Source organism: Felis catus, chromosome B2 (assembly GCF_018350175.1).
Source record: "Felis catus isolate Fca126 chromosome B2, F.catus_Fca126_mat1.0, whole genome shotgun sequence".
Lineage (NCBI taxonomy): Eukaryota > Metazoa > Chordata > Mammalia > Carnivora > Felidae > Felis > Felis catus.
Window position 1 is genome coordinate 33,873,334 of NC_058372.1, and position 24,596 is coordinate 33,897,929.

Genomic DNA, 24,596 nt, shown 5'->3' on the forward strand with positions numbered 1-24,596 from the left:
TCCTTGATCAGGTCTGCCGTCCATCTCTCCTGCCACATCCTCGCTTCCTTCCTCAAGTCCAGTTATAAGTCTCAGGAGTGAGTGGAGTGCAGTGGCTAGGAAAGTACATTCTGCCACTTACCAACTGGGTGACTTTGGTCAAGTTTGTTCACCTCACAGTGTTTCAGTTCCTGTGTTGGTAAAACAGGAATAATAATAAGATGTAACTTACAGGGTTGTTGTGAGGATCAAGTGCTTGGCACATGAGCAAGGACTATTATTAGTATCACCCAAAAGTGTTTACTGAGCATCTATTCTATGCCCCACAACTTCCCTGTTATTTAATTCTCATGGCAACCCTGAGAGGTGGATGTTATTATTCGCATTTTACAGGTGGGGAAATTGAGGCTCAGAGAGGTCAGATAACTTGCCCAAAGCCTTCCAAACTTGCTTCTTTTCCCATATTATTTGACTCACTGGCCTTGTCACCCAAGGCAGAATATGGGAATCTAAGATGCTCCTTTCCTCTCATCCCCCTCGTGCAAAACCATCATGAAATGTGGTAGGTTCTGCTTTACTCTCTCATAGCTTTCAGTCCCTGTCTATGGCCACTGTGGCTGCTGCGGTGGTTAACCTAAGGCCTTTGTATTCTCCTGCCTGCTCACCTTTGACTCCTTTTTCATCTTGCCCCATATCTAATCAGTCAAGTCAAATTCACATTCCCTTATGTGGCACATGAGGCCCAGGAAAGCCTCCTATGCCTCTGCTTTACAGATCTGCTAACAGTTCTCTCATTTTCTTCCCCTGGGCCTGCACGCTGGCTGCCCTGCCCACCTTACTTCACATAACAGCCTTCATAACTAGATGCATGAGTTCCTTGAGGGCATGGACGTATCTTCTTCAACTTACGTCCCCAGTGCCTAGTACAGTGCTTGGCTCTTAGCAAACATGCAACAGTGTTTGTTGAATAATTAAATTCTAAAATGAATGACTGGGTGTCACACAGCTTAAAAGTGATAAAGTAGCTAAGATTCAAACTCAAGCCCATTCATTTATTCAATGAATTATTCGTTAAGCTCCTATATCATGCTAGGTGCTGGCTATAGGGCACAGAACAAAACAAGAGAGAGTCCCTGCCCTCCTGTAGCTTATGTGCTGTCTGATATCAAAGTTCAAATCTTTTGCCAGTACCCCAAACTCTACTGCAAGGAACTTCATTATAGTCTATGTAAAGTGCCATGAAACAAAACTACCAGTATAGCATGATACGTATTTCAGGGATGGGAAGTGAGGTTCAAACTCTAAGTGCAGTACAATTCAGGAATTCAGAAGAAAGGGAAGCATTAGGTAGGAACTGGGATTCACAATGGACCTTAACTTTTTTACTTTTTTTTTTTTAACGTTTATTTATTTTTGAGACAGAGAGAGACAGAGCATGAACGGGAGAGGGTCAGAGAGAGGGAGACACAGAATCTGAAACAGGCTCCAGGCTCTGAGCTGTCAGCACAGAGCCCGACACGGGGCTCGAACTCACGGACCGCGAGATCTTGACCTGAGCCGAAGTCGGCTGCTTAACCGACTGAGCCACCCAGGCGCCCCTCCTTTCCTTTTTAAGTTTATTTATTTGAGAGAGAGAGCGCGTGCACAGGGGAAGGGGAGGGGCAGAGAGAGAATCTCTGCTAAGAGTGTGGAGCCCCACTCGGGGCTCAGTCTCATGAACCTTGAGATCATGACCTGAGCTGATCAAGAGTTGGACACTTAACTAACTGTGACACCCAGGCACCCCGACCCTTAAAATTTTTAATAAGAAAGGAGAGCAAGAGGGGTGCCTGGGTGGCTCTGTTCGTTGGGCATCCGACTTTGGCTCAGGCCATGATCTCACGGTTCGGTTTGTGGGTTTGAGCCCCACATCAGGCTCTGTGCTGACTGTTCAGAGCCAGGAGCCTGCTTCGGATTCTGTGTCTCCCTCTCTCTCTCTCTGCCCCTCCCCCACTCATGCTCTGTCTCTTTCTCTCTCAAAAATAAGCAAACAGTAAAAAACATTAAAAAGGAAGGAAAGCAGGAGAACATGGAAACAAGGTAAGTAGAAAGAAGCATAACACATCTGTGAGCACAAGAAATCTGGATTCTGGATATCGACTGGGAGGATCAATTGTCCTCTCATTGGAGTGCGGTGTCTCTAGGGTACAACGAATTTTAAGAAAATCAATGTGCAGATCCTCAACTTCCAAGCGTTCTCTCTACCAAAACTGCTTCCCTCCTTCATAATGCCAACTTCCCTACTTTCAGTAACAAGGTTCACCACTCACTCACCCACTATCTTTCAATGGCGGACTACCCAGAGGGGTAAACGCCCTGGAACACTAAACAAAGCAACAATTTGCAATGCTGGTGGTGCCTGTGGGTGCTGAGGAAATGAATGGCTCAAAAGCTGGACAACAGATTCTTTTTGTTTTCAAGCAGGAGGTTTCTAAATCTTTGCTTTCAAAACCTAGAAGGACTTAATTGCATCATCAGCTGAAAAATCATTAACAATCTCTTTTTATAATAGATCTTTGTGATTTTTTTTTTTTTTTTTTTGGTAAACAACTGAGATTTAGATGCCACTGCTCTGTCAAAACTCTCAGTTCCCATATACTTACTGATATGAACAAGGTTTCTCAGCTTAAAAATGAAAACATGGGCCTGGAAGTGATGCTGAATGCAGAATTCCTGCAGTAAGTCATGTTCAACTATAAGCGTATGAACTACCTAGGGAAAAAAACAGCCCATCCATTCATTAAGAAATACATTTTCTGGGGGTGCCTGGGTGGTTCAGTTGGTTGAGCAGTTAAGCATCTGACTTTGGCTCAGGTCATGATCTCATGTTTGTGAGTTCTAGCACCACCTTGGGCTCTGTGCTGACAGCTCAGAGCCTGGAGCCTGTTTTGGATTCTGTGTCTCCCTCTCTCTGCCCCTCCCCAACTTGTGCTCTGTCTCTCTCTCAAAAATACATGAAACATTAAAAAAAAAAAACAACCCACACTTCTGGGGCACCTGGGTGGCTCAGTCGGTTAAGCGACCTACTTCAGCTCTGGTCATGATCTCAGTTTGTGGGTTCAAGCTCTGCTTGGGATTCTCTTTCCCTGTCTCACTCTGTCCCTCCCCCACTCATGCTCTCTCTCTCTCTCTCTCTTATCAGTAAATAAATCAACTTAAAAAATACATTTTCAATGTATGGTTTGTGTTTATGTGTATTACTTATAAAAATCATAATATTTATATTGATCCGATCAATTGGGTATTACTAATTTTGTAATGGCCACTCAAACCAGAAAAAAATTCTCACTTAGAGTTATAAAACTCTAAACTGTAAAAACTATATAAAACTATAAAGTTGTGTGAAACTGAAACTTTTTAAAATTCTCAACTTATACACATATTTTGGTTGCAGAGATGTACGATACAGTAATCAATAAAAAATGCAAAATATATATTACATTGATCAGATTTTTGAGGGGAAAGTGGAACTGAAATGCAAGTGCAAGGAGAGAAGGAGACAATGTAAAATTTTTTCTTGATAAAGAAGAGCTTCTTCATGTATTTTTAAGATGGATGATGGATGATGGTAAGCATCAAATCACTATGGGATTTGGGGCTTATTCAATACATTTAAAAGGGTAATGGGTGCCTGGGTGGCTCAGTCATTAAGCATCTGACTTTGGCTCAGGTCGTGATCTCATGGCTCATGAATTCGAGTCCCACATTGGGCAAGCTCGTGCCCCGCTTCAGGTGAGCTTGAGCCCTGCCTCGGGGAGCCCTGCTTCTCTCTCTCTCCCTCCCTCTCTCTCTGCCCCTCACTCGCTCCCTCTCTCTCTCTCTCAAAAAGAGAAAGGTAATAAAGCAGTTTTATATGGCAATGTCAATATTTATAAAATAGAAATTATATCCATTTTCTAAGTTTTAAACTAATGGTGAGAAATATTAGATGTCACCTTAAAAATGTGCAGGGAGATGCGTAGTTATATACTTTATACTATATATATATATATATATATATATATATATATATATATATATATATATACTTATATACTATTTAGGAATAGAGAGGCAAAACAATCTGAAGACTACCACCCATGACTAGAAAGGTAGAATGAAGCCTGATTACAGACATTCTTGGAGACTAGGTAGAGTTTAGTCTTGAGGTGGCAAGCCAATCCCTAAACTTTCAGTTTCCTCACCTGTAAATGAGGTCCATTCCAGGTCTTGGAATATTCTATAACTGGCCACAGGGAGGCGTTGATGGTTGAGATACTGCTAGGAAGATAGCCCTGATGCCTGAATGCCATCCATATTGGAACCGGTACGAAAAGCTCTCAGTCTTGAGGGACATAACTAGGGGGCAGGAGAAGATATCTTCCAGTCTTTTTATTTTTAATTTTTAAATTAATTTTTAAATTTTATTTTTGAGAGAGCGCAAGTGGGGAAGGGGCAAGAAAGGGGACAGAGGAAGAGAATGTGAAGCGGGCTTGCCGCTAACAGCAGCAAGCCCAACGTGGGGCTCGAACCCACAAACCGCGAGATCACGACCTGAGCCAAAGTCAGATATTCAACTGACTGAGCCACCCAGGTGCACCATACCTTCTAGTCTTTTCATTCCAGGATTAGAAAGTAACTCCTCTGCCCTTTCCAACATCCTGGACAAAGGAGTGTGTATCCAATCTCTGATGCCCTCAGAGATAGTCATAAACTCTGGGGACCATGTGAAAAGCACAGCCATTGTGGTCCTAAGTCATCCCAGTCTAGTTTGTATGGCAGGAGGAGTGGGGAGGTAGGGCGATTGGCTGCAGTGCAACAGGCTGTTGCACATTGTTGCCAGGATCTTCAGGGTGCCACCAGGGTGCCGCCAGCTCAAGTGCAAGGTCTCCCCCGCTGAGAGTCGCTTTTCTGGCCCCTGCTGTAGGTGAGAAGGGGGAGGAAGGGAAATACCAAGGAGACTGATTTTAGGAGGCTAAATGGCTGTGGTGGAGGTTGGAATCTAATTCAAAGCAAATCTAGCTTTATCTCACACCATACGTTATTATTCAGTTATGCTATAATTAGGCATCAGAACAGGGTTCTGAGACCTCTGGCTGGTCTGGAAAGGGTTGCAGAGGCTTGGCAGGGACCAGCGTTTCCCCCTTTGAGTTGCCTATGGACAAATCGAGTCAAAATGAAGATCCAAGAAACAGAAACTGGCTGATTTAAGTTAAAAAAAAAGGGGGGCGGGGATTTATTAATAGAGTATAGAAGAGTTCCTTAAATAACTGGGAGGATGAGAGAAAGCCAGCTTGGAGGCTGTATAGTCAGGAACAATACCTCAAATTATGGCACATGGCAGTGCTTACGAAGACACCCCAGCTGCTTCGTCTGGGTATAGTCGCTGCTGATTCCGTGGCTAATACCACTGGTTTGGTATTCTTCTTGCTGCTTCTTACAGCTAGAAATCAGGTGGAGATGCTGCTGGGCCACTTACCCAAATGCATTATGTGTGCTTCCCAGTTTTTCATCTTCCCAACTTCCAGTGGAGCCTTGGTCGTGTGGCAATACCCTAGTTGAAAAGGGAGCTGGAAGCAAATGCCTGACATTTTCCAGGTTCTACTGTGGAGGAAGAGTCTAAAGTGGGAGATTCCTGGGGCGCCTGGGTAGCTCAGTGGGTTGAGCGTTGGACTTCAGCTCAGGTCATGATCTCGTGGTTTGTGAGTTGGAGCCCCACATTGGGCTCTTTGCTGTCAGCATGGAGCCTGCTTCAGATTCTCTGTCCCCCTCTCTCTCTGCCCCTCCCCTATTCATTCTCTCTCAAAATAAGTAAATAAGCTTTTAAAAAATAAATAAATAGGGGTGCCTGTGGCTCAGTTGGTTAAGCATCTGACTTCACCTCAGGTCACGATCTCGCGGTCCGTGAGTTTGAGCCCCGCGTCGGGCTCTGTGCTGACAGCTCAGAGCCTGGAGCCTGCTTCAGATTCTGTGTCTCCCTCTCTCTCTGCTCCTCCCCTGTTCATGCTCAGTCTCTGTCTCTCAAAAATAAATACACGTTTAAAAATTTTTTTAAAAAATGAAGTGGGAGATTCCTCAAATATGGGAAGATGGTTCAGAAGTTAGGTAGCCAAAAACAAGGAAGCCTTGAAGAGGACGGATATACAGAAAATGGCACATTCTGAGGCTAGCAATCTGGTGGCAAAGGGAGCCACAATCATTTTATATGAGGAACTAGGGATGTTGTATAGGGGAATGGGATCAAACATCAGAAGGTCTCTTATAGGGAAAACAATTTGACTTAGTTTACTTCCAAGGGAGAGGACAGACACTGTTGGGTAGGTGCACCAGAGATATAAACTTCTGCTCAATATGAGGAAGATTTTTATTTTTTGTTCTTTAAAACAAAACCAAACCAAACCATGTTTCCACTATGAAAAAAATGCTCAGACTAAAAATGTAGAAAGATAATAACTCATAAAAACAGAACGCAAAGACAACTGCTGATAACATTTTAGCGTTTCCTTTGTTTTTTTCCTATCCTTTTTGTTTGCCCAACAGTATTCACAGCTATATATTCCCTATATATCATCAGATACTGCTTTTTTCCACTTACTATCATAACATTTTTCCTTTTTTTTTTTTTTTTTTTTACAACTCTACAAATCATAATATTCCATCAGGAGCATACAAAATAATTTACCTAAACATTTCTCTGTTATTGACAGTGAGGTTATCTCCAGTTTTTTTTAAAAATAATATTGCAATGAGCAATAGAATTATGTGGTCTAAATGTTAAATACATACTTACTAAATATATTATGTGAAATATTCTCTTTATCTATCTTTTAATATAAAAATGAAATGAGGTGGAAAATGTAATATCTTGACAGTACTCCCAGAATTTCTTTTAGGAAGGGAGCTGTTGTTATTTTATGTTTTTTAAAAGTTTACTTATTTATTTTGAGAGAGAGAGACAGAGAGAGAAAGAGGAGGAAGGGCAGATAGAGACAAAGAATCCCAAGCAGACTCTACACTGTCAGCACAGAGCCCGACGTGGGGCTCGAACCCAAGGACAGCAAGATCATGACCTGAGTCAAAACCAAGAGTCAGATGCTTAACTGACTGAACCATAAGCTTCCTAAGGGTAGAAAGTAAGATCTTCAGGGCTGGAGTGTTGGCTGGAACCCTAGCAAAAAGAGATGGGGTTAAGATGTCTCTATCTGCCCGGAAATGAGGAAGAATTTGTTTTTTCTCCAGAGAGGGTGGGGATAGAGGAGAGAATGGTGGGTCAGGGAGGAGAGTAGTGATTTGGGAGAAGGCAAGGCCCTAAGAGGTGAAGGGCCAATCAGAAAACCTCAAATGGGTTGTTCAGAAAAGACTCTAAGGAATGTCTGATGTGTAAGTTTAAACCTTTTGCAATGCATCATGTGACCCTGCTCCAGGGCCCAAAGCGTCATAATGTCTTCTCTGCCCATGAATGTTTTGTGTGGGAAGAGGTTTGGGCAGTCTTCAGGAAGGGCTTCGTTTCATCTCTACATTTTTGAACTGTGGCACTACAGCAGCCTGGCAGAAACAGGAACCTGGAGGCAGAGAGATTCAGAAGAATATAAATCTCCGGAAATTTGCAGAAATCTTAGGGAAGGCTTTGACCTCCACAACCCATTCTTACTTCAATCTCCAAGGACAAGGAGGTCGATGCCTGAATTACAAAAGTAATGCACATTCATTTCAAAAAGTTAAAAAAGAGAGAGAGGGAGGGAGGCAGAAGAAAAACAATCACTCTTAGTTCTATCATCCAGACACCTGAGGGTGTGGCCTGAGAAATGTACTTAAGGGGAAGAGGTAATCCTAACTTTAAAAGACATTTGGAGAGAAGGGAGTTACCCATTGCTCATATACCTGTGAGTCAAGTTTTGTTCCTCGCCAGATAACAAACCCAACTTCTTCCGCCATACTGCCTACTAGCTGCTAGGTATCTTGTCATGGTATATCTGAAGGGACAGGTTGGGATAACAGGTCCCTTCCCAGGCCTCAAGAACTGGGTTAAGAAGCAAGAACAGAATTTGCTACAACAGTAAGGAGGATGCTCCCCATTTAGGTGGGCAAGCATATTACTTAAGTACAGAGGAAGATAGGTAGAAAGTCCATAACCATAAATTTCTAGTTGCAGAAGCCTCTCCAGGGAGGAAAGTCTTTTCTTTAAAACTACAGGCAACACGGACTCCTCCAGTGGAGTCTGGAGACCCAGGTTCTAGCCCCGGCATGGCTTCTGACCGCAAGTCACTCACACTCCCTGAGACCGTTTCTTCAGTGGAAAGACGTGGAGGCTGTATTAGACGACCTTTAAATTCCCTTCCAGCTTTAAATTCCCTTTTGCGATACTTGTCAGACTTGTCTTACGGCCCTGGAACATCCCCTCCTGCTCCTCCCTCAGCTGCCACGCCCGCATCCCACACCAGAGGGCGCTGCAGGCGGGTCCTGGGTAACGTGCGGTGGGCGGAGTGCAGAATCAGGGGAGCGCCCAGGACGCGCGGTGATTGGCCCCGGCCGGGGCGGAAGGGGGCGTGGGGAGAAGGGGGCCGAGCTGCGCGGTGACCTCAGGATGGTGGGGGCGGGGTCGGGCCGCGCAGCGTGTGACGCCGCGGCCGCCTCGGAGCTGGGGATTAATGGGAAAAGTTTTGGCAGGCTTCGGAGGATTCTGCGGAGCCTGCGGGACGGCAGAGGCGGCGCGGGAGGCGGCCAAAACAGGTCAGTCCGGGTCGGGGGAAGCGGTAGCAAGCAGCAGAAGGAGGCGGCGGACCCGGGCTGAGGCGGCCAGCCGGGTTGGGACGCGAGGCCCGGTGGGGAGTGGGGTGGGGGGAGCGGCAGGGGTCCGCGGGTTGAGCCGCTGCGGCTTCCCGATGGCCCGGCCCCGGCCGGTGCGCCGTGGTTTGTTGCTCTCCTGGCGCCCGCGCGCCCCCAGCCTTTTGGTCCCCCATCACTGAGCCCGAACCGCGAGCCTCCCCCACCAGACTCTGTGCCCCCTCTTGGGCCTAGTGGCTCCGTCTTGTCCCATTTCTGTGTTCTGAGAGCTGGGTCTAAGGTTCGGGGTCCTCTTCCCTTCCCTACCATTGCCTCTGACCTCTTCCTTCATCCCTTCTGTGGTGTCTCCAAATCCATTGCCCTCTTTACCGAGGATCTCCTTGGGGATCTTCTCTGTCCCTCTCGTTATCTTTATGTCCTGCCTTCGTCCCCCTATCTGCCCTCTCGGTCTTTGCTCTTTTCCCATCCTGGTTCGCCTTCTTCCCCCATTTCCTGCCCCCCCCCCCCCCCAGGATTACCGCTCCCCCTCATCTTCGCGGTGTTATTAGGCTTTTTCAGCCCCTTGCCAGCAATCCCTGTCTACCTAAGCCCCTTTTACCCTGGCTACCCTCAGATGCCCTGTTTTCGCCTCTCTCTCTAATTTCCTTCTTATTAGCCCCGTCCCCTGTATTCCTGTCACCTACCTCCCAGTTCCTTGCCTCTACTTCGGGAAGAAGCATTAGCTCCACGCTCTACTCCGCTTTTCCCTTGACTTGCTGTTGAGATCCCCACCCCCCCCCGGGGTGGGGTGGGGGGCATTCAGCCCCTGATTGAAGTAAGGGGCTGAATGTCTGAGGTAAATAGCAGGCAGGTCTGTTTGGGAGAATTGACTTGGGTGTTGCATCGGGGATAATGTCCAATTTGTACACCATTCTTCTAATCTCAGTTTTAATACTTCCCCTTTATGGGTCTGTTGACTTCCAGGAACCCTTGGGGACAGACCAGCCGCTGAGTTGGGTGTGTGCCAGGGGTAGCTGGAGGCCTCATCCAACTCTTTTCCCCTTCCAGGAAACAGGGCTCCGTGTCTTTCCACTCTGGATGTACCCAAGCATGGTTACATCATGATACTCCAGATTATCTCTGCCCTCTCTGCCCACCCTTCTCCCTGTGCCCCATCCCAAAGAGCTAAGAGAAGTCTCCAGAAGTTGTGCCCCAGAGAATGCCTTAACCTTTTTCCTCTGTACTGTGTCCAAGACATTTTTTTCCTGCATGAGTTTTGAAATAGATTGCCAGCCCGATAGCCCCGGGGGCTGGCAGGCGGCTGTCCCGTTTGTTATTGGTCACCTGAACCAGCCTCTGATTTTCACTCGTACATCCCTGACCTCACTGAATGTGAGGGCCTCTGATGTCAGTCACTGAGCAGGTTCTCTTGAAGATTCTTCCTCCATTTTCCTTGAGAGCTTAATTTCCTGCGGATCCAAGAGGGAGGCGGACCTTAAGTTCTGTTCCTTTTGCCCTGCCAGGTGGATATCTATCTGCCTGGGGAGGTTGTGGGGCTGTATTGGTTAGATGGTGTCCGGAATTTGAGTTGTGTCCAGTCACAGACATATCCTCTCTGGGGCTAGAGACCCCACCACCTTCTTGATGTGTCTTCGTGTCAGGCAGAAAGTTCTTTTCAGATGCTTTCAATTTGCGCTCCTTTATTTGGCATTGGTCCCCTGGAGAGATCTTCAGGAAATAACATATCCTCTGTTTCTGCCCAATCTGATCTTGGAGGATTCTGAAAGCATGACCCACTCTCACATTTAGAAATGAAGGCCTGTTGTTTCACCTGGCTCTGGGTTTCTAGGTCTCCTCTTTTGAGGATCGTGCTTTCTGTCTTTGAGCCAGAATTGGACCCAGAATTGGCAGCCTTCAAGAGCTGTGGTGGAGAGCCAAGTGAACCAGCTTGGACCAGACTTTAGAGTTTGGGAATTCTCTTGCGCACTGACCCTTTTCTGTGAAAGGAGTTCGACTGTGGACGGCTGAGCCAGTTTCCTCTCCACTGGCCCCTGAGCCCCTTCCTAAGCAGTACTTGTGTCGGATTTGGGCAGAATGGACCAAAAGGGGTGGCCTTCTTCCTGTGAAAAGCATCCCTCCAGGGTTGGAATGGGTCATTCTGATGGAGGTGAGCTGAGCTTGTGTGTTTGGCAGTAATTTAGTCCAGTCTCTGGCTCCCAAGGGCTTGACCTGGCTCTTTGAGAGGTGTGCTACTCCTCCTCTCTTTGCTTGTCCGTTAGTGGGGCTCTGTACCCAGGCAGCAGGTGAGAAGGGCTTGAGAAGAGGGCAAGCCCAGTCCTTATGCAACAGCTTGGGCACCAGCAGCTCTGGCTGGATAGATTCCTTCAGTTTGTCCACTCTGTGGCCTTTGTGGATGGTCAGGATTATCAATTACCAAGTTCCCATTCAGTGATTTTTTTGCAGAGTTTGGGCCAGCCGTCTCTGTTTTTCAAAAGGTGTAGGCAGACAGAGCCCTGACATTATTCTACAGAAGATGTAACCTGTCAGCTCCTTAGTTTAACGGACTGTTCTTTTGTTTGGCTACCTTTCTTCTTTCCTCTCCACGAGTGTTTTCTTCCTTTGGTGTGTGCCTCTACCCATTGAAGAAGAATGGCCCTTACCAGGCCTGTGGTCCCTCAGATCTCTTCCCTAAGGGCCTGATAGAGGATAGCCGTGTTGTACACTGGCCTAGGAAGCAAGTAGGCTTCTGCTTTGGGTAGAGTGCAGCCGTTCTGGCTGTTGTGCAAGCTGTCCTGAGGGCATGCAGATCCTGGCATGTTCTGGGACCGGGTAGCTCCTCTCTTTCAGGAGTTGGATTGTGGCTTTAAAGACTTCAGCTGTTATAGCCTGTCACTGAGGCTCACCTCCCAGTGTGTTCCCTGCTGGCTGGGAAGCTCAGTTGCAGGGCCCTCGTCCAGTGCCTGAGTAGGGCCTGGAAATGCCAGGAGCTGCCCCGCTGCCTTGCACTGTCCACGCTGGGATCACTCTCTTCTTCCCCCCTACCCAGCGTTTCCACAGACTTGGTCTGTCCTGCCAGGCTCTGGCTTGTGTCGGGTCAGAAGTTCTGTGTGTGATGATTCCCTGGCCTATGCCATGTTGTCCCAGATTGCACAGTGGCTGCTTGTCAATGGTTTGAAATCCCCGAGCATTTTTCTGTGCCTTGGGATCCAGGGGGAGGAGCCACTGACAGCAGCTGGTTTCAGAGGAGAGCTGGGCACTTGCTTGAGCCTGGCAGGGAGGAGATGGCCTCTTGCATCAGGTTTCAGACATGTGGGTCTTCTTCCTTGGCAGGTGGTTCCTGGCCTTCATAACTCAGAGGCTGGTGATTGGGGTGTGACTCTAGTCCTGGTTCCATGGGGCTTGGGTCAAGGACTCAAGCATGACTCAGGGCATCTCCATTTATGAGCTGCCACCTGTGGGGGATGTTGGACTCCAGATCCTTCTTCACGTTGCCAGCTCCTTGTGCCCCACCCTGGTAAAATCAGCAAAGCCGGTGTCTGCTTACTTGGAAATCAGCAGACTACTTCCAGGACTGGGAAATATTTGCTGACTCAGGCTCAGAATAACAACATCTCAGGGTGTGTGTGTGTGTGTGTGTGTGTGTGTGTGTGTGTGAAGGACAGAGAAAGAGCCAGCTTGCTTGGGAGCACCTTTTGAGCCCTGGTGTTTAATTATAATATTAAAGCTGCTTTTCTGACCCCTGGTGCTTCTCAGCTGAAGATGTTGGGTTTCTTTCTATCCTGCAGTGTTGCGTGGTGTTTTGGGCATGCACGTGGTACTCACGCAGTGGCTTCTGTTCACCGACAGATGAGGACAGATGCACCAAAGCGGTAATCCCATTTTCCTTACACAAGGACCTCTGACAACCAACTGACACATCCCAGATTTAGGATCCTGGCCCAAAAGATGAAGTGATTTCACTAGGGCTGAGTTCCTAGATCCCAGGTGTCTATCATAACATTTGGTACTCACTGTTTACACATAGTGGGCATTTATTTAAACATTATTAAAGGTCTATGGCTTATGTAGTTTTGGGGAGAGCACTGAGATTTTTCACCTTTACACCCACTAAAACATAGACTCCACAAGGGCAGGGACTTAACTTTGTTTCCTGTTGTGTCTAGGACTGCCTTGCACCGAGGAGATGCTAAATAAATATTTGTCGAATGAATCAGTGTACAAACTTTTCTTCTCTGTCTGTGTGGGTGCCAGACAAAGATGGTGTCTGTCAATTTCTTTCATTTGTGCAACAGACATTTTTGAGTGTCTGCTATGTGCCAGGCACAGTAGTAGATACTTGGGGAACGATGATAGTAAAAAAAAAAAACAGATTCAGTCCCCATCTTATGGGTCTGTGGTTTGCTGGCATATGTGAGCTGGGCGTAAGAAATGGAGCTGTTTTCTTCCATCTCTGCTAGCGTAGCAGGTCTGCACAATGCTCTGGGCTTCTTGTTACTGTTTCCCTGTTTGTTCTCAGGATGCCTGGCAGATTTTATAAACTCTCAGAAGGGGAGCTACAGGGAATTTGATGTCATTGTCCCAGCTATTTGGGAGGCCGGGCTATGGCGAGGTCCCTGCCGGGGGCCAGGGAAACATGGGCTCCCACCTGGTTTGTTGTAATCTCTGAAGTTCAGTGGTTCCAGGAGCTGTTTATGAGCCTTACTTCCCTTTCTCTGCCTTTAACACCCTGTGGGTTTTCCTGTTGCCAAACAGGGTGCCGAGCCCATGTGTCTGTCAGTCTGTGGGGGTCAGGTTGTTTGTGGATCTTGCAGGAAGGCCTCAGGCGGGGGCCCCTCCTGTTGTCAAACCCGTACCAAGTCCTTTCGTCTCAAGGAAATGTACATGAGGAAGAAGGGGGGCTTGGGAGACTTCTGAGGTCCCCCGCGAGGGGATAACGTAGAACTTCCCCCTGGGTTCATTGCTCTGTCGTTTGTGTCAGCAGCAGCTAGTCACAGTGGCAGCAATTGTACATGTCCAGGGGTCACTTGTACAGTTTATCCCTAGGCTCTGAGCTCCCAGTCCCAGCTAGAAGTTTTCTTTCTTAGTTTCCATTGGCAAAAGGTGAGGCTGTCAGAGTTTCAGTGCTAATCTAAAAAAACTGTGGTTTGGTTGTTATCTTTGTCTTTCTCATCTGAGGCACTTTTGTGGGTCAGGTGCTGTGACAGATGTTTCAGAAACGGTCCTTGGCTGCTCCCGTCCCCCAAGTGTGTGGAATCTAGTTGGGGAGAGAAGACATGTGCACAAAAAGATTTTGAGGGGTGCCTGGATAGTTCAGTCAGTTAAGCGTTCAACTCTTGATCTCAGCTCAGGTCATGATCTCATGGTTTGTGGGACAGTATAGAGCCTGCTTGGAATTCTGTCTCTCCTTTCTGCCCCTCCCCACCCCCTCTTTCTCAAAATAAATAAATAAACTTAAAAAAAAGTCCGTCAAATACTCAAATCTAACATAATTTGTTACTCTTGGGGTGCCTGGGTGGCTCAGTCGGTTAAGTGTCCGACTTCGGCTCAGGCCATGATCTCACAGTTCGTGAGTTCAAGCCCCATGTTGGGCTCTGTGCTGACAGCTCAGAGCCTCGAGCCTGCTTCGGGTTCTGTGTCTCCCCCTCTCTGCCCCTCCCCCACTCATGCTCTGTCTCTCTCCCTCTCAAAAATAAATAAACACTAAAAAAACCTTATAATTTGTTACTCTTTTCTTTCAAGTAAAAAATGTTGTATCATGAAAAAAATGACTAGCTTGCAACTCAATCTCACGATTGTTTTTTCTTGATAACCACGTAACTCTTGTTTTATTACAAAGAATATTTAAAAGACGTGTACTTAAAGGTCAAGATTTAATGAAGTTAGTTTTTATTGGCTCATTTAGGACATTCTTTTTTTTTAATTTTTTTATTTTAGAGAGAGAGGGAAAGAGGGAGAACCCCAAGCAGGCTCCACAGTCAGCATGGAGCCTGATGTGAGGCTTGATCCCACAACCCTGGGATTATGACCTGAGCCAAAATCAAGAGTCAGGTGCTCAACCGACTGAGCCACCCAGGCGCCCCTCATTTAGGATATTCTTAAGTGAAATTGATAATTTATTACCTTTCATTGTTGTTTGAGTTGACTGGCTCATCTGGGCAGTTCTTAGTTGGGATATATTGCTTTAGTCAAATGGAGGCTGGGACAGGAGTCATTTGAAGGCTCAACTGGGCTGGACATCCACCCTGGCTCACTCACATGGCTCGCGCTTGATGCTGGCTGTTGGCTAGAGTGCTTACATGTGGCCTCCGCATGTGACTTGGTCTTCCCACAGCACGATGGCTGGATTCTGAACAGAAACATCCCAAGAGGGAGTATACTGAGAGATCCAGGGCTAAAGGGCAAGGTTTCTTGTGACCTAGCCTTGGAAGTAACACAGTGTCAATTCCTTTGTCTTTTCCTGGTCTCAGGACCAGTTCAGATTCAGAGGACTGCACAAGGGTATGAATACCAAGAGGCATGGTTCATTGGGAGGGAGAGAGGGCTCCTCAGAGACCAGCTACTGCTTCTTTTTTAGCATCCCTTATGTGAGGTAGCCTGGCCGGTATATATGAGTGATACTTCCAGGAGAAAAGTGCATCTTCTCACCATTTCCATTCCTGGGAACCACTGTTAGTTAGGAAATAAATTCCTAGTAGGTTGGTAGAGGCCATCGAATGCCAGGTGAAGGAATTTGCACTGTGTGTTTTTTGGGCAGTGGATAGCCATTGATGGTTTTGGAGCAAGGGGTGATTGTGTTAATATTGCATTAAAGATTGACTGAATGGAGAAAGAATGGACATAGAGAGGTTAGGTGGGAGACTACTCCAGTGGTCTGAATGTGAGAAAATTCTTCCTCATACTAAATCTGAGTTCCTCTGGTTTTGATTTCGATCTTTCAGCCACACAGATTGAGGACCCAGGGCATGGCTGGAGGAACCCCCTCCCCCCTTTATTCAGGGATGCTGGTACACAGGAGAGATCAAAAGGTTCACCAAAGGCAGAAGGCAACTAAAGTCAGGTTTTATTGTCAAGGCACATTAAAAAGTTAATAAAAGAAAAAAAAGTTAATAAAAGAAAAAAAGAAAAACCAGTTAGTAAAAGAAAAAAATAAAGCTTCGTTGTAGCACCACTAACAGTGTTTCAGTTACATCTTCGTTTCGCTCTCATGGACCATTAGGGAGCGAGGAGAAGAGTGAGAGGCAGAAAGAGGGGGACAAATTAGAGGCTGGTAGGGAGAGGGGGAGAGAAGGAGGCCAAAGGGGGAAACAGCAAAAAGAGTGTGAAGGAGGCTGGGAATGGAGGAACTGCTCCAGGCTGAGGGGCGACTCACCAGCTGGCAAAGAGCCCACTCCTTCTGTGCTTCCTGGGGGGCCCTGGCCTCAGGGTTTAGACACCTCATGTCTTGCCCAGCCTCTGTAGCTTTTTCATTTGAGAAGAGACCGTGGGAAGAGCTGGAGTGGATTTGGTGTTGGACGGACCTGGGGGTGATTCAGCTCTGGTATACAGGGTATACGGGGTGCCTGAATGGCTGACGTGGACCTCGGGCTGTGCTGAGGTCCGAAACCCCCTTTGTACCGAGCTAGGTTCTGAGGTGGAGAGCTCAGGAAGAAATGCCTGTCCGAAACAGTGCCTTCCCTGAGTTGCAGGCTGTGGCACCGGGGGCCCAGCCTCAGCACGGGGAGTCTGCAGGTGCTGTTAAACAGTTGGTGTCCTGGGCAGTGCGTTGCGACACCTCCCCTTCCCCTCCCCCCACCCTGAGTCCAGTCCTCAGAGCCTGCCTCCCAGCCCGGCCTTGCCATCATCTCAGCAGCCCTCCCAAGACCATTACCAAATTCTCCACAGCTAATAGCGACACACCTTTGAAAGAGTTCTCTCATGGGGCGAATGCTGAAGGGAGCGGCTCCCCAGTGTTAGGGGAAAACCACTTGTTGCTGAAGTTCATTTCTGCACTGTTAGACGAACAGGTATCTAAAAACAGATTTTCCCTGCCTTCACTTGTAATCTGCTGTAACACCGTGATCCTTGTCTTATCACTGCTTTTGGCACTTCCCTCATCCAAGAGTTGTCAGCTCAGAAGCACGTGTTTTTGGCTACTATGCCAATGGAAGTGCAGGCCAACTTTGCTCTCCCAATAGGCGACATTAGCCAAGCAGGCCACCCTCCATATACAACAGTCTTTGGGCCCACTCTCCTCAAAAACAGGCCGTCTTTCAATTTGCCAGAACCCAGAGCTTTACCTATCGTCCTCTTTTCCAAACAAGCAAATGTGGTGTCCCTTCCTCAGTTTCCCTTAATTGCTTCAAATATTGCCTTGTTCATAACTCTCACTTTACTTTCTTTGCCTCTGGTTCCATTTCCTTTAGCACTAGGTTTCTCAGCCACAGACATTTTGGGCTGGGTAAGTCTTTTATTGATTGAAAGTGTGTGTGTGTGTGTGTGTGTGTGTGTGTGTGTGTGTGTGTGTGTGTGTGTAAGCAGGGGAGAGGCAGAGAGAGAGAATCCCAAGCAGGCTTTGCCCTGTCAGCACAGAGCCAGATGCAGGGCTCAATCTCACGTAACGTGAGATCATGCCTGCACTGAAACCAAGAGTCAGACACTTAACCAACTGAGCCACCCAGGCAGCCCTGGGCTGGGTAATTCTTTATCAAGTGGGCTGTCTGTGTACTGTAGGATGTTTAGCATCATCCCTGGCTTCTACCCCACTAGATGTTGATAGCTCCTCCCTCTACCAGTTGTGAAAACCAAGAATGTCTCCAGACATTGCCACATATCAAGGGGGCAGAATCACTCTTGGTTGAGAGCCACTGCTATGTCACTTCGCCCACTAAATATTTCTGGCCAGCTGGATCCACCGGTGAACAGCACATCAGTAAAACCAATACAGTAAGCGTGTAGTTCTTAACATTGGAAATGTATCCGCCTCAGTCACGTCACTGGGCCCTTGAGGACTTTGGGGAGCAGTAAAATAATTGACAATGAGTAGCATGTTCCAACTAAGTAAGAAGCCGTATGATGTCTCCATAACAGAGGGACAGTGTCCAAGGTGTAAAGCAATCTCCTGGAGTAGTTGTGTTTCTTGTGTTTTGCTTTTCCAGGTCTTTTGGTGTCTGGGCCAAAGCCACCTTCCTATAGCTCTCAGAGGTGCCGTGCAGGATAGAGTTGGTAATGTGTAGCGTGTAAACTGTCATTAACCTGTCCGTTCCTGGTGTCAGACATTACTAGCTGATCTGGTGCTCTGATCACAGCAGCATTCCTCTCCAAAGCCACATGAGTTCTTGGAACCCTCTATGCAAGGCAGTTCTCATGAGAGAAGGCTCACCTGCCATCCCTGATCTTGAGCTTGTTTGTCTGGGCCAGACCATTTCTTTCCAGCTTCCCCTACTGCAAAAGCCTTTGGGACAGTCCAGAGATCCTGGTGGGTTCCCTTTGACCCCACAGCACTTGCATCTTGGGATGAACTCCTGTGTGGTCCATTGGAGGCTTCAGGTTGGAGACTACCGTTCTCCCTTAAGGAGGCCCTCCAGCGGCCAAAATGCTCAGTTCCATGAAATTAGTTCCCCACTACTTAGATAATAGTAAGCAATGATAGCAAAAGAAAGACCCTAGTCCAGGACGCTGCCAGGATTCTTGTTCTGACCCTCTTTCATGTGGACCAGAGGTCTGAACTATGTTCCTTCCGCACTTTTGGAGTCTGTCTTCTGTGGTGGTAGACTGGGTAATGGTCCCCAAAGATATCCAATATCCAGCCTGTGACCCCTGGGACTTGTAGATGCTACCTTATATGGCAAACTGGACTTTGCAGATGCAATTAAGGATCTCAAAATGGGGAGATTATCCTGGATTATCCAAGTGGGCCCTAAGTGCAGTCACAGGTGTCCTGTTAAGAGGGAGGCAATGGAAAATTTGATACAGAGGAAGGCGGTGTGACTGTCACTGGATCTCAAGATGGAGGACGAGGCCAAGGAACACAAGGAATGCAGTTCTAGAAGCTGGAGAAGGCAAGGAAACACATGTTCCCGTAGAACCTCTGGAGCAACGTGGCCTTGCCAATAGCTAGATTTTGGAGTGAAACCGATTTTGGACTTTCACCTCCAGAACTGTAGGAGAATAATTATGTTTTAAGCCACTAAGTTTGTAGTAATTTGTAACCATGGCAGTAGGAAGCTACCTATAGGTCTCATTTACCTCCAGGCACAGGTGGTGACTTGGCTGGTCCTCGTTCCTATTTTAAGGCAGTCTTAGAGCATCCCTTTTACAGCAGTTCAAGATTCTAGGTCCTGCCTTTTCCCAGACTAATATTTGAAACAGTATGCTCTTTGGGGGAACCTTTAAAAGAGTTCTTAGGAGTAAAAGAGAAAGCCTCAGGTAGTGTCTGACCCTTGTTTTTGTAAGTCACCCCATACCTTCAATCAGATCAGTAATAGTTTCTTTCAGACTGTTGAGGATCCAGGATTAGTGTAAATCTCACTCCGCTTCCATCTACCACTCACTAATAGGCATATATTGGGTACCTCCTATGTGCTAGGCACTGGGGTGAAGGAGTGAACAAGCAGATAAAGAAGACTCCTGCTCTCATGGTGGTTGTGGTGGAGAATGAGGAGAGAGCCAGAATTATGTAGCGAACAGGTCAGATGGTGGTAAATGCTATATCAAAAAATAAAGCAGGAAAGAAGTAGTGGCACTTTTAAATAGAGGGCTTGGGGAAGGCCTCACTGAGAAGATAATCTTAAGGCTCGAAGAGGAGAGTGAGCCGTGTATGGGAAGAATCTTCTGAGTGAGGGAAAACAAGTGCAAAGGCCCAGAGGCGGGAACATGACTGGGTGTTTGAGGAATAGTCCGGAGGCCACTGTGGCCGGAGTGGAATGAGGGGAGAAAAGAATAGAAGGTGAGGTCAGAGAGGTGACTGGGGCCAGATCACCGTTGACCCAGAAGTCTGTAAAATCTCTTACTTCACCTGGCCCTTAGCCTCTTCCTTCCTTTTCTCGTCACACGACCCCTCGGTCTTTATGCCTGTGTTCCTCAGTTCCTTTACATAGAATATCTATCACATCGTACCTACGGCACATCAGGAGGTAAACATAGTCAACTTAAAATGTTAGAAGAGGGGGGGGAAAGCATTCTCCTCTTTCTGAATAATAAAAGCACTTCCACTGTCAGTAGTGGTATGGAGCTGTGTTCCTAGGGATGCAGGTTGGCTGCTCTGTTCTCCCCAGGCAGTCCTGGGGTGCTTTCTGGGGGTCCTCACTTCGGTCACCCTCCTCCTCAGCCCATGAGGACCTCCAAGCCCCCAGGCCTGCTACTTCTTTCCACTCCACTCCTCCTGGGCTACTTAGTGTGGGTCCCACAGCTGCCTTCCTGACATTCTGTCTAACCAGCCCACTCTTCTCCCTGCTTTCCTCCCAGGAACAGCACATAGCGTGCCTTCTCCCCCACTACTCAGCCAGGTGGCTGGGGGCTGCTGGAAGAAGGAGCAAAGTGTGCAAGCTGGTGCCACTGCACATTTATGGTCACCACTTAGCTTCTCAGCAGCCACAGGCCTGCCCCCACCATGTCTCAGAGCCCCTAGCTCTCCTGGGAGTGGCCTTTCCAGTCCTAGGGACTCTGCCTCCTCTAGGTCCTCATGATGTGGTTTGGGTTTCTAAGAATCAGATCCATACAGGTCAAGTAAGCCCAGCTTGAAAAGTCATACTGTTCCTGGATAGTGACCCCATGACAGTTCTGGTGCTTTGGCAACTTTTCAGAATGACAATCTGTCAGTAGTTCATGGTAAGCTTCATTGCCATCTAGGGGTCAGTTACAAATTGTCCCCACAGATTAAATTCTCCATGCCTGTGTCCCTGATTTTATAGTCTGAGGTGACGCTTCCCAGAACCTGCTTTAAATAATGGCATCAAATTGATTGTTGCTGAGAAATTAAAAATCCTTGGTAATAAGCAAACTGAGCAATGATCATTTTCTATCTCCCAAGTGAAAATCACTAGGTGAATAAATTCCCAAACTGTAGAATGCATCCAATCAAAATTGTATTATCCCAGTCTTGTTTTTATTTTTGCAGTGTATGATTTCTATGACATCTCTTTTTTTTTTTTTTGTCATCTTAACGCCCCAGTGTATTGACAACATCTACTTACAATTTGCCTTTCATGTCCTTACAGCGTGTCACCTTGTAGAAAAGTATTTTGTCCATTTTCTAGCCCATTTCCTGACCTAGTAGGCTTATCTGCACCCAAGCCAAGGCCTGTCTCCGTCCCCTGCCAGCCTAGGGTAGCCTTGTCTTCTCACGCACAACCAGGACCATCTGTTTTTGATTCACTTTTGTACCCCCACCCCGGGCACGTTGCAGACAACCAAGAATACCTCTCCTGAGGTGCTTCCAGCGCCGCCAGTGCTGCCCGTGTGCTGCTTTCCCTCTGTGGTCTGCGGCCTGGACCTTGCCCTCCTTTCTTCCTTCTGCTTCCACCGTGAGAAAGAACTGATCCATCCATCTGATGTTCTCGATGAATCAGAGACCTTGTTGAGTCGCAAGGGAGCAGCCTCCACTGCACAGTCACGTGCTCGGCCCTGATGAGTGTTCATTAGCCACGTTCAAAGATCATCTCCCCCGAAATTGGCTCCTTGATGGGCAAGTGTCTTGTGCAGAGATGGCTCACCAAGCACTTGTCAGACGGAAGGGTGACTGGATGGCCAACCTAAGTGGCTTGCTTCCTAGAGTAGCGCTGGCACTAACCTGTGCCGGAGCCCTGTCTGGGAAGTCACTTCATGGGGCAGCAGTCAGACATCTGTAGAAGGAAACTTAAGGACCCCTTGGCTAGTTATTGCTCTTCCCTGTGGTTGAAGCTCAGTGAAAGACAGCTGAGGTTTTTGGTTTTGACAGTCTTTCCCATTTGCCTCCTTCTCTCCACTTCCTCCCCCGGGGGTCTGGGGAGCCTCCCTTCTCGTACCTCTGGCTCAGCACCTACCGTGCTATATTTTGGTGGAGTTATTGCCTGCATTCTAGGCTCTGATGTCTGATTGTGAGTTCTTTCGAGAGCTGGGCTCACCTGTGTCTAATACCCACAGAAGTCAGTAGCTACCCAGGAGCCAAGCAAGCTATGGCTCTAAGGTGTTGAATGCACTGTGCTAATCACGTCACATGTATCACCTTGTTGAATCCCCACAACCCTGAGACTCATTATGCCCGTTTTATAGATGAGGATGTGGAGGCTCAGACTGGTTAGGAAAGTTGCCTAAAAGCTGCACAACTAGTAAGTGGCAGAGCTGAGATTTGAACCCAGGTGTGTCAAGCTGTGTCTTTGATTACCACACAGCAGGCCTCCCCACAGAGGATGGCTGGTTGACTGTAATTCTTCCGGTGTGGAAAGTACCTGCTTGACTGGCCAGACTGGTGTTGGCTTCCAAGAGCACTCCCTGCTTCCGAGCCCAGCAGAGTGTCTTGTTGGTCACTGGGCAGAACCAGATGTTGGCAGGCTTTGGGGCCCCCTGCGCAGTCTTGTGCCAGGTCAGTGGGAAGAGGAGGCCCTGAGAATGGCTGTACTTAGTGCCTCCCTGGGTCTGCTTCAAGGCCGTGAGCAACCCCTAGAACCAGAAGAAATAACCAGCCAACTGGTGGGCCAGGCATGTGTAGTGGCAGGGGTTGAAGGAGGAAAAAAACCAATCTCTGATCTGAGTGATTAATCAGCCTGTTTGCAGTCTGGCGAAGGGAGAGAAGAAAGAGAGAAGGTGGCCCAGGTGTGCAGATACGGAGAGAAGAAAGAAAAGGAAATTGCCTTTATTCAGATTCTCCTTTGGGCCAGATGTCATGCCATGGGTGAGCTCACTCTCCTTCATGCCAGCCTGCAAGAGGCAGGTATTGGTATTCCCATTTAACAGATGAGGACGTGCAGGATCACAGAGCTTAAAGAGCCCACTCAAGTCACACAGCTGACAAATGACAGAGCTGCGGTTTAAGCCCTTTGGTTCCCCCTGTGCTTCTCAGTTCAGACTGCTTTTCCTGCTCTGTCCCCTTAGCCTGGGCTTTGCAGGCACTTGTGAATGTGTGCAGGTATCCACTGTGAGCAGAGGCTGAAGCAGAATTAGGGCTCCGGGTACCTGTCCTACTCAGCTGCTTGGTTCCTACCTAGACCAGCAGGACACTGGGCTCAACCAGCAGGGCCTTATGTTTTTCCCCTTTCTTGTACCTTGCCATCCTTGGCTTATTTTTAGAGAGCTATTTTTATTTCTGCTCCCACTTCCTGACTGGAGGCGCAGGGGTTGGGGTACAGGGAAGGCTTTGGGAATCAGAAGAGACAGGCATAAGTAGCATCTGAGCGGTGTCCTTGGCTGGGCTCTGGGGACTGTGCTCCCCTGCCTGCCTTGATGGCCCCTCCTCAGGCCAGCTGTAGGCCCAGGGGATCTTGGACAGAGGGACAGTCGAACTCCTCCTTTCTTTGGCTCCTCAGAAGGGAAGGAGCTTTCCCCTGAAGCAGAACAGGAAGTAGCATGTGGCACTCTTCATATTTTTAGCTCACTGGCTCTTTCTGAGGATAAGGACTTTGAGGGAATTTGGGGTACTGGTTGAGAGCCAGAATACGTGGGACTGAGTTCTGGCTCTACTAGTAGCTTTGGGCAAGTCACTTTATGCCTCAGTGGCTTCCTCTTCTGTAACAAAGGGGAGATAACTACCCCTCGGGGCTGACTTGAGGATTAAAAGAGCTCCTACTTGTAAAGGCATAGGTGTATCACTCATTGAGTGTTGATTGTTTTATTGTTAGCGTATCTCTGGACCCTAGGCGCCTAGCGGCTTGGGGTGGATGCCAGTACATGTTCCTTGGTGAATAGAACTTCAGGACTATTTATTTTCCTGTTTTCTTCTGAATGTTGGCTGGAGTGGGTGTTGACTCCCTGCGGAGCCCACAGAGTAATTCTCATGGCAGCTTCCTGCAGTCCACCCCCTCCAGCCCTTACCTGAGCCTTGGATGAGACAGTCAGGTGAAGTGAGGAGTCTTCCAGCTGGAGGATGTCAGGCGCCACCCCCCGCCCCCGCCCTGCTTTTTTACTTTTGCACCTTTCTGAAGCTCTGGCTTTTGGTTATGAGCTCTGGAGGGGTAGGGACCTGGATCCCATGGGTGCAGACGCAACCAGGTGATTCAGGGTGCTTGGGCCCAAGGTTTTGAAGGTGGGGGCGGGGGGTTTGCCACTGGCAAGCTGTTTAGCTAGTAACAATGAAAGACATCTTTGGAAACTTGTACTTGGGGGCTTGGAAATTAATCAGATACCACCAGTGGCCAGTATAATGGAATTTGGAAAACAGTCGTTTTTAGGATATGGAGCTGGCACTCAGGCACAAGCGTTTCCATGTGTGTGGTTTTTAATTTATCTTAAAATGTCTTAATTATATAAATAATGCTTATTCATAATAGACAATTAGAAAATACTTAAGTCATGGGGATAGAATGGGCAGCATGCATTATTATAGTCAGTAACGTTGTATTACAAATTTGAAGGTTGGTGAGAAAGTAAATCTTAAAGTTCTCATCACCAGAAGGAAAAAAATATTTGTAACTTTGGTGACAGATGGTAACGAGACTTATAGTGGAGATCATTTTGCAGTGGATACAAATGTCTAATCATCATGTTGTACACCTCAAACTACTGTATGTTGGTCATACTCCAATAAAAAAAGAAAATACACGTAAGCACTGAGAACGAAATACAAGTCATACATAGTCACACCATCCATAAGTGACTGCTGTAAAGTTTAGTCTGTGTTCAGATTTTACTATGACTTTGTGTACTTATTTTTTTTCTTTCAAAAATGG

General features: G+C 47.5%; 1 protein-coding gene across 5 annotated transcripts in view; it reads left to right on the plus strand.

Moving 5' to 3' along the window:
• Positions 1-8,571: 8,571 nt before the first annotated feature.
• PPARD (peroxisome proliferator activated receptor delta) overlaps positions 8,572-24,596 on the plus strand; it is an 84,213-nt gene continuing 68,188 nt past the window's right edge. For 2 of the 5 annotated variants that reach the window (XM_011282251.4, XM_019830482.3), the window contains exons 1-2: positions 8,572-8,727; positions 12,546-12,629. The gene's annotated coding sequence lies outside the window, so the exon portion shown is untranslated. The remainder of the gene's footprint in view (positions 8,728-12,545; positions 12,630-24,596) is intronic. The other 3 variants (XM_045057428.1, XM_019830483.3, XM_011282253.4) reach the window with 2 other exon arrangements.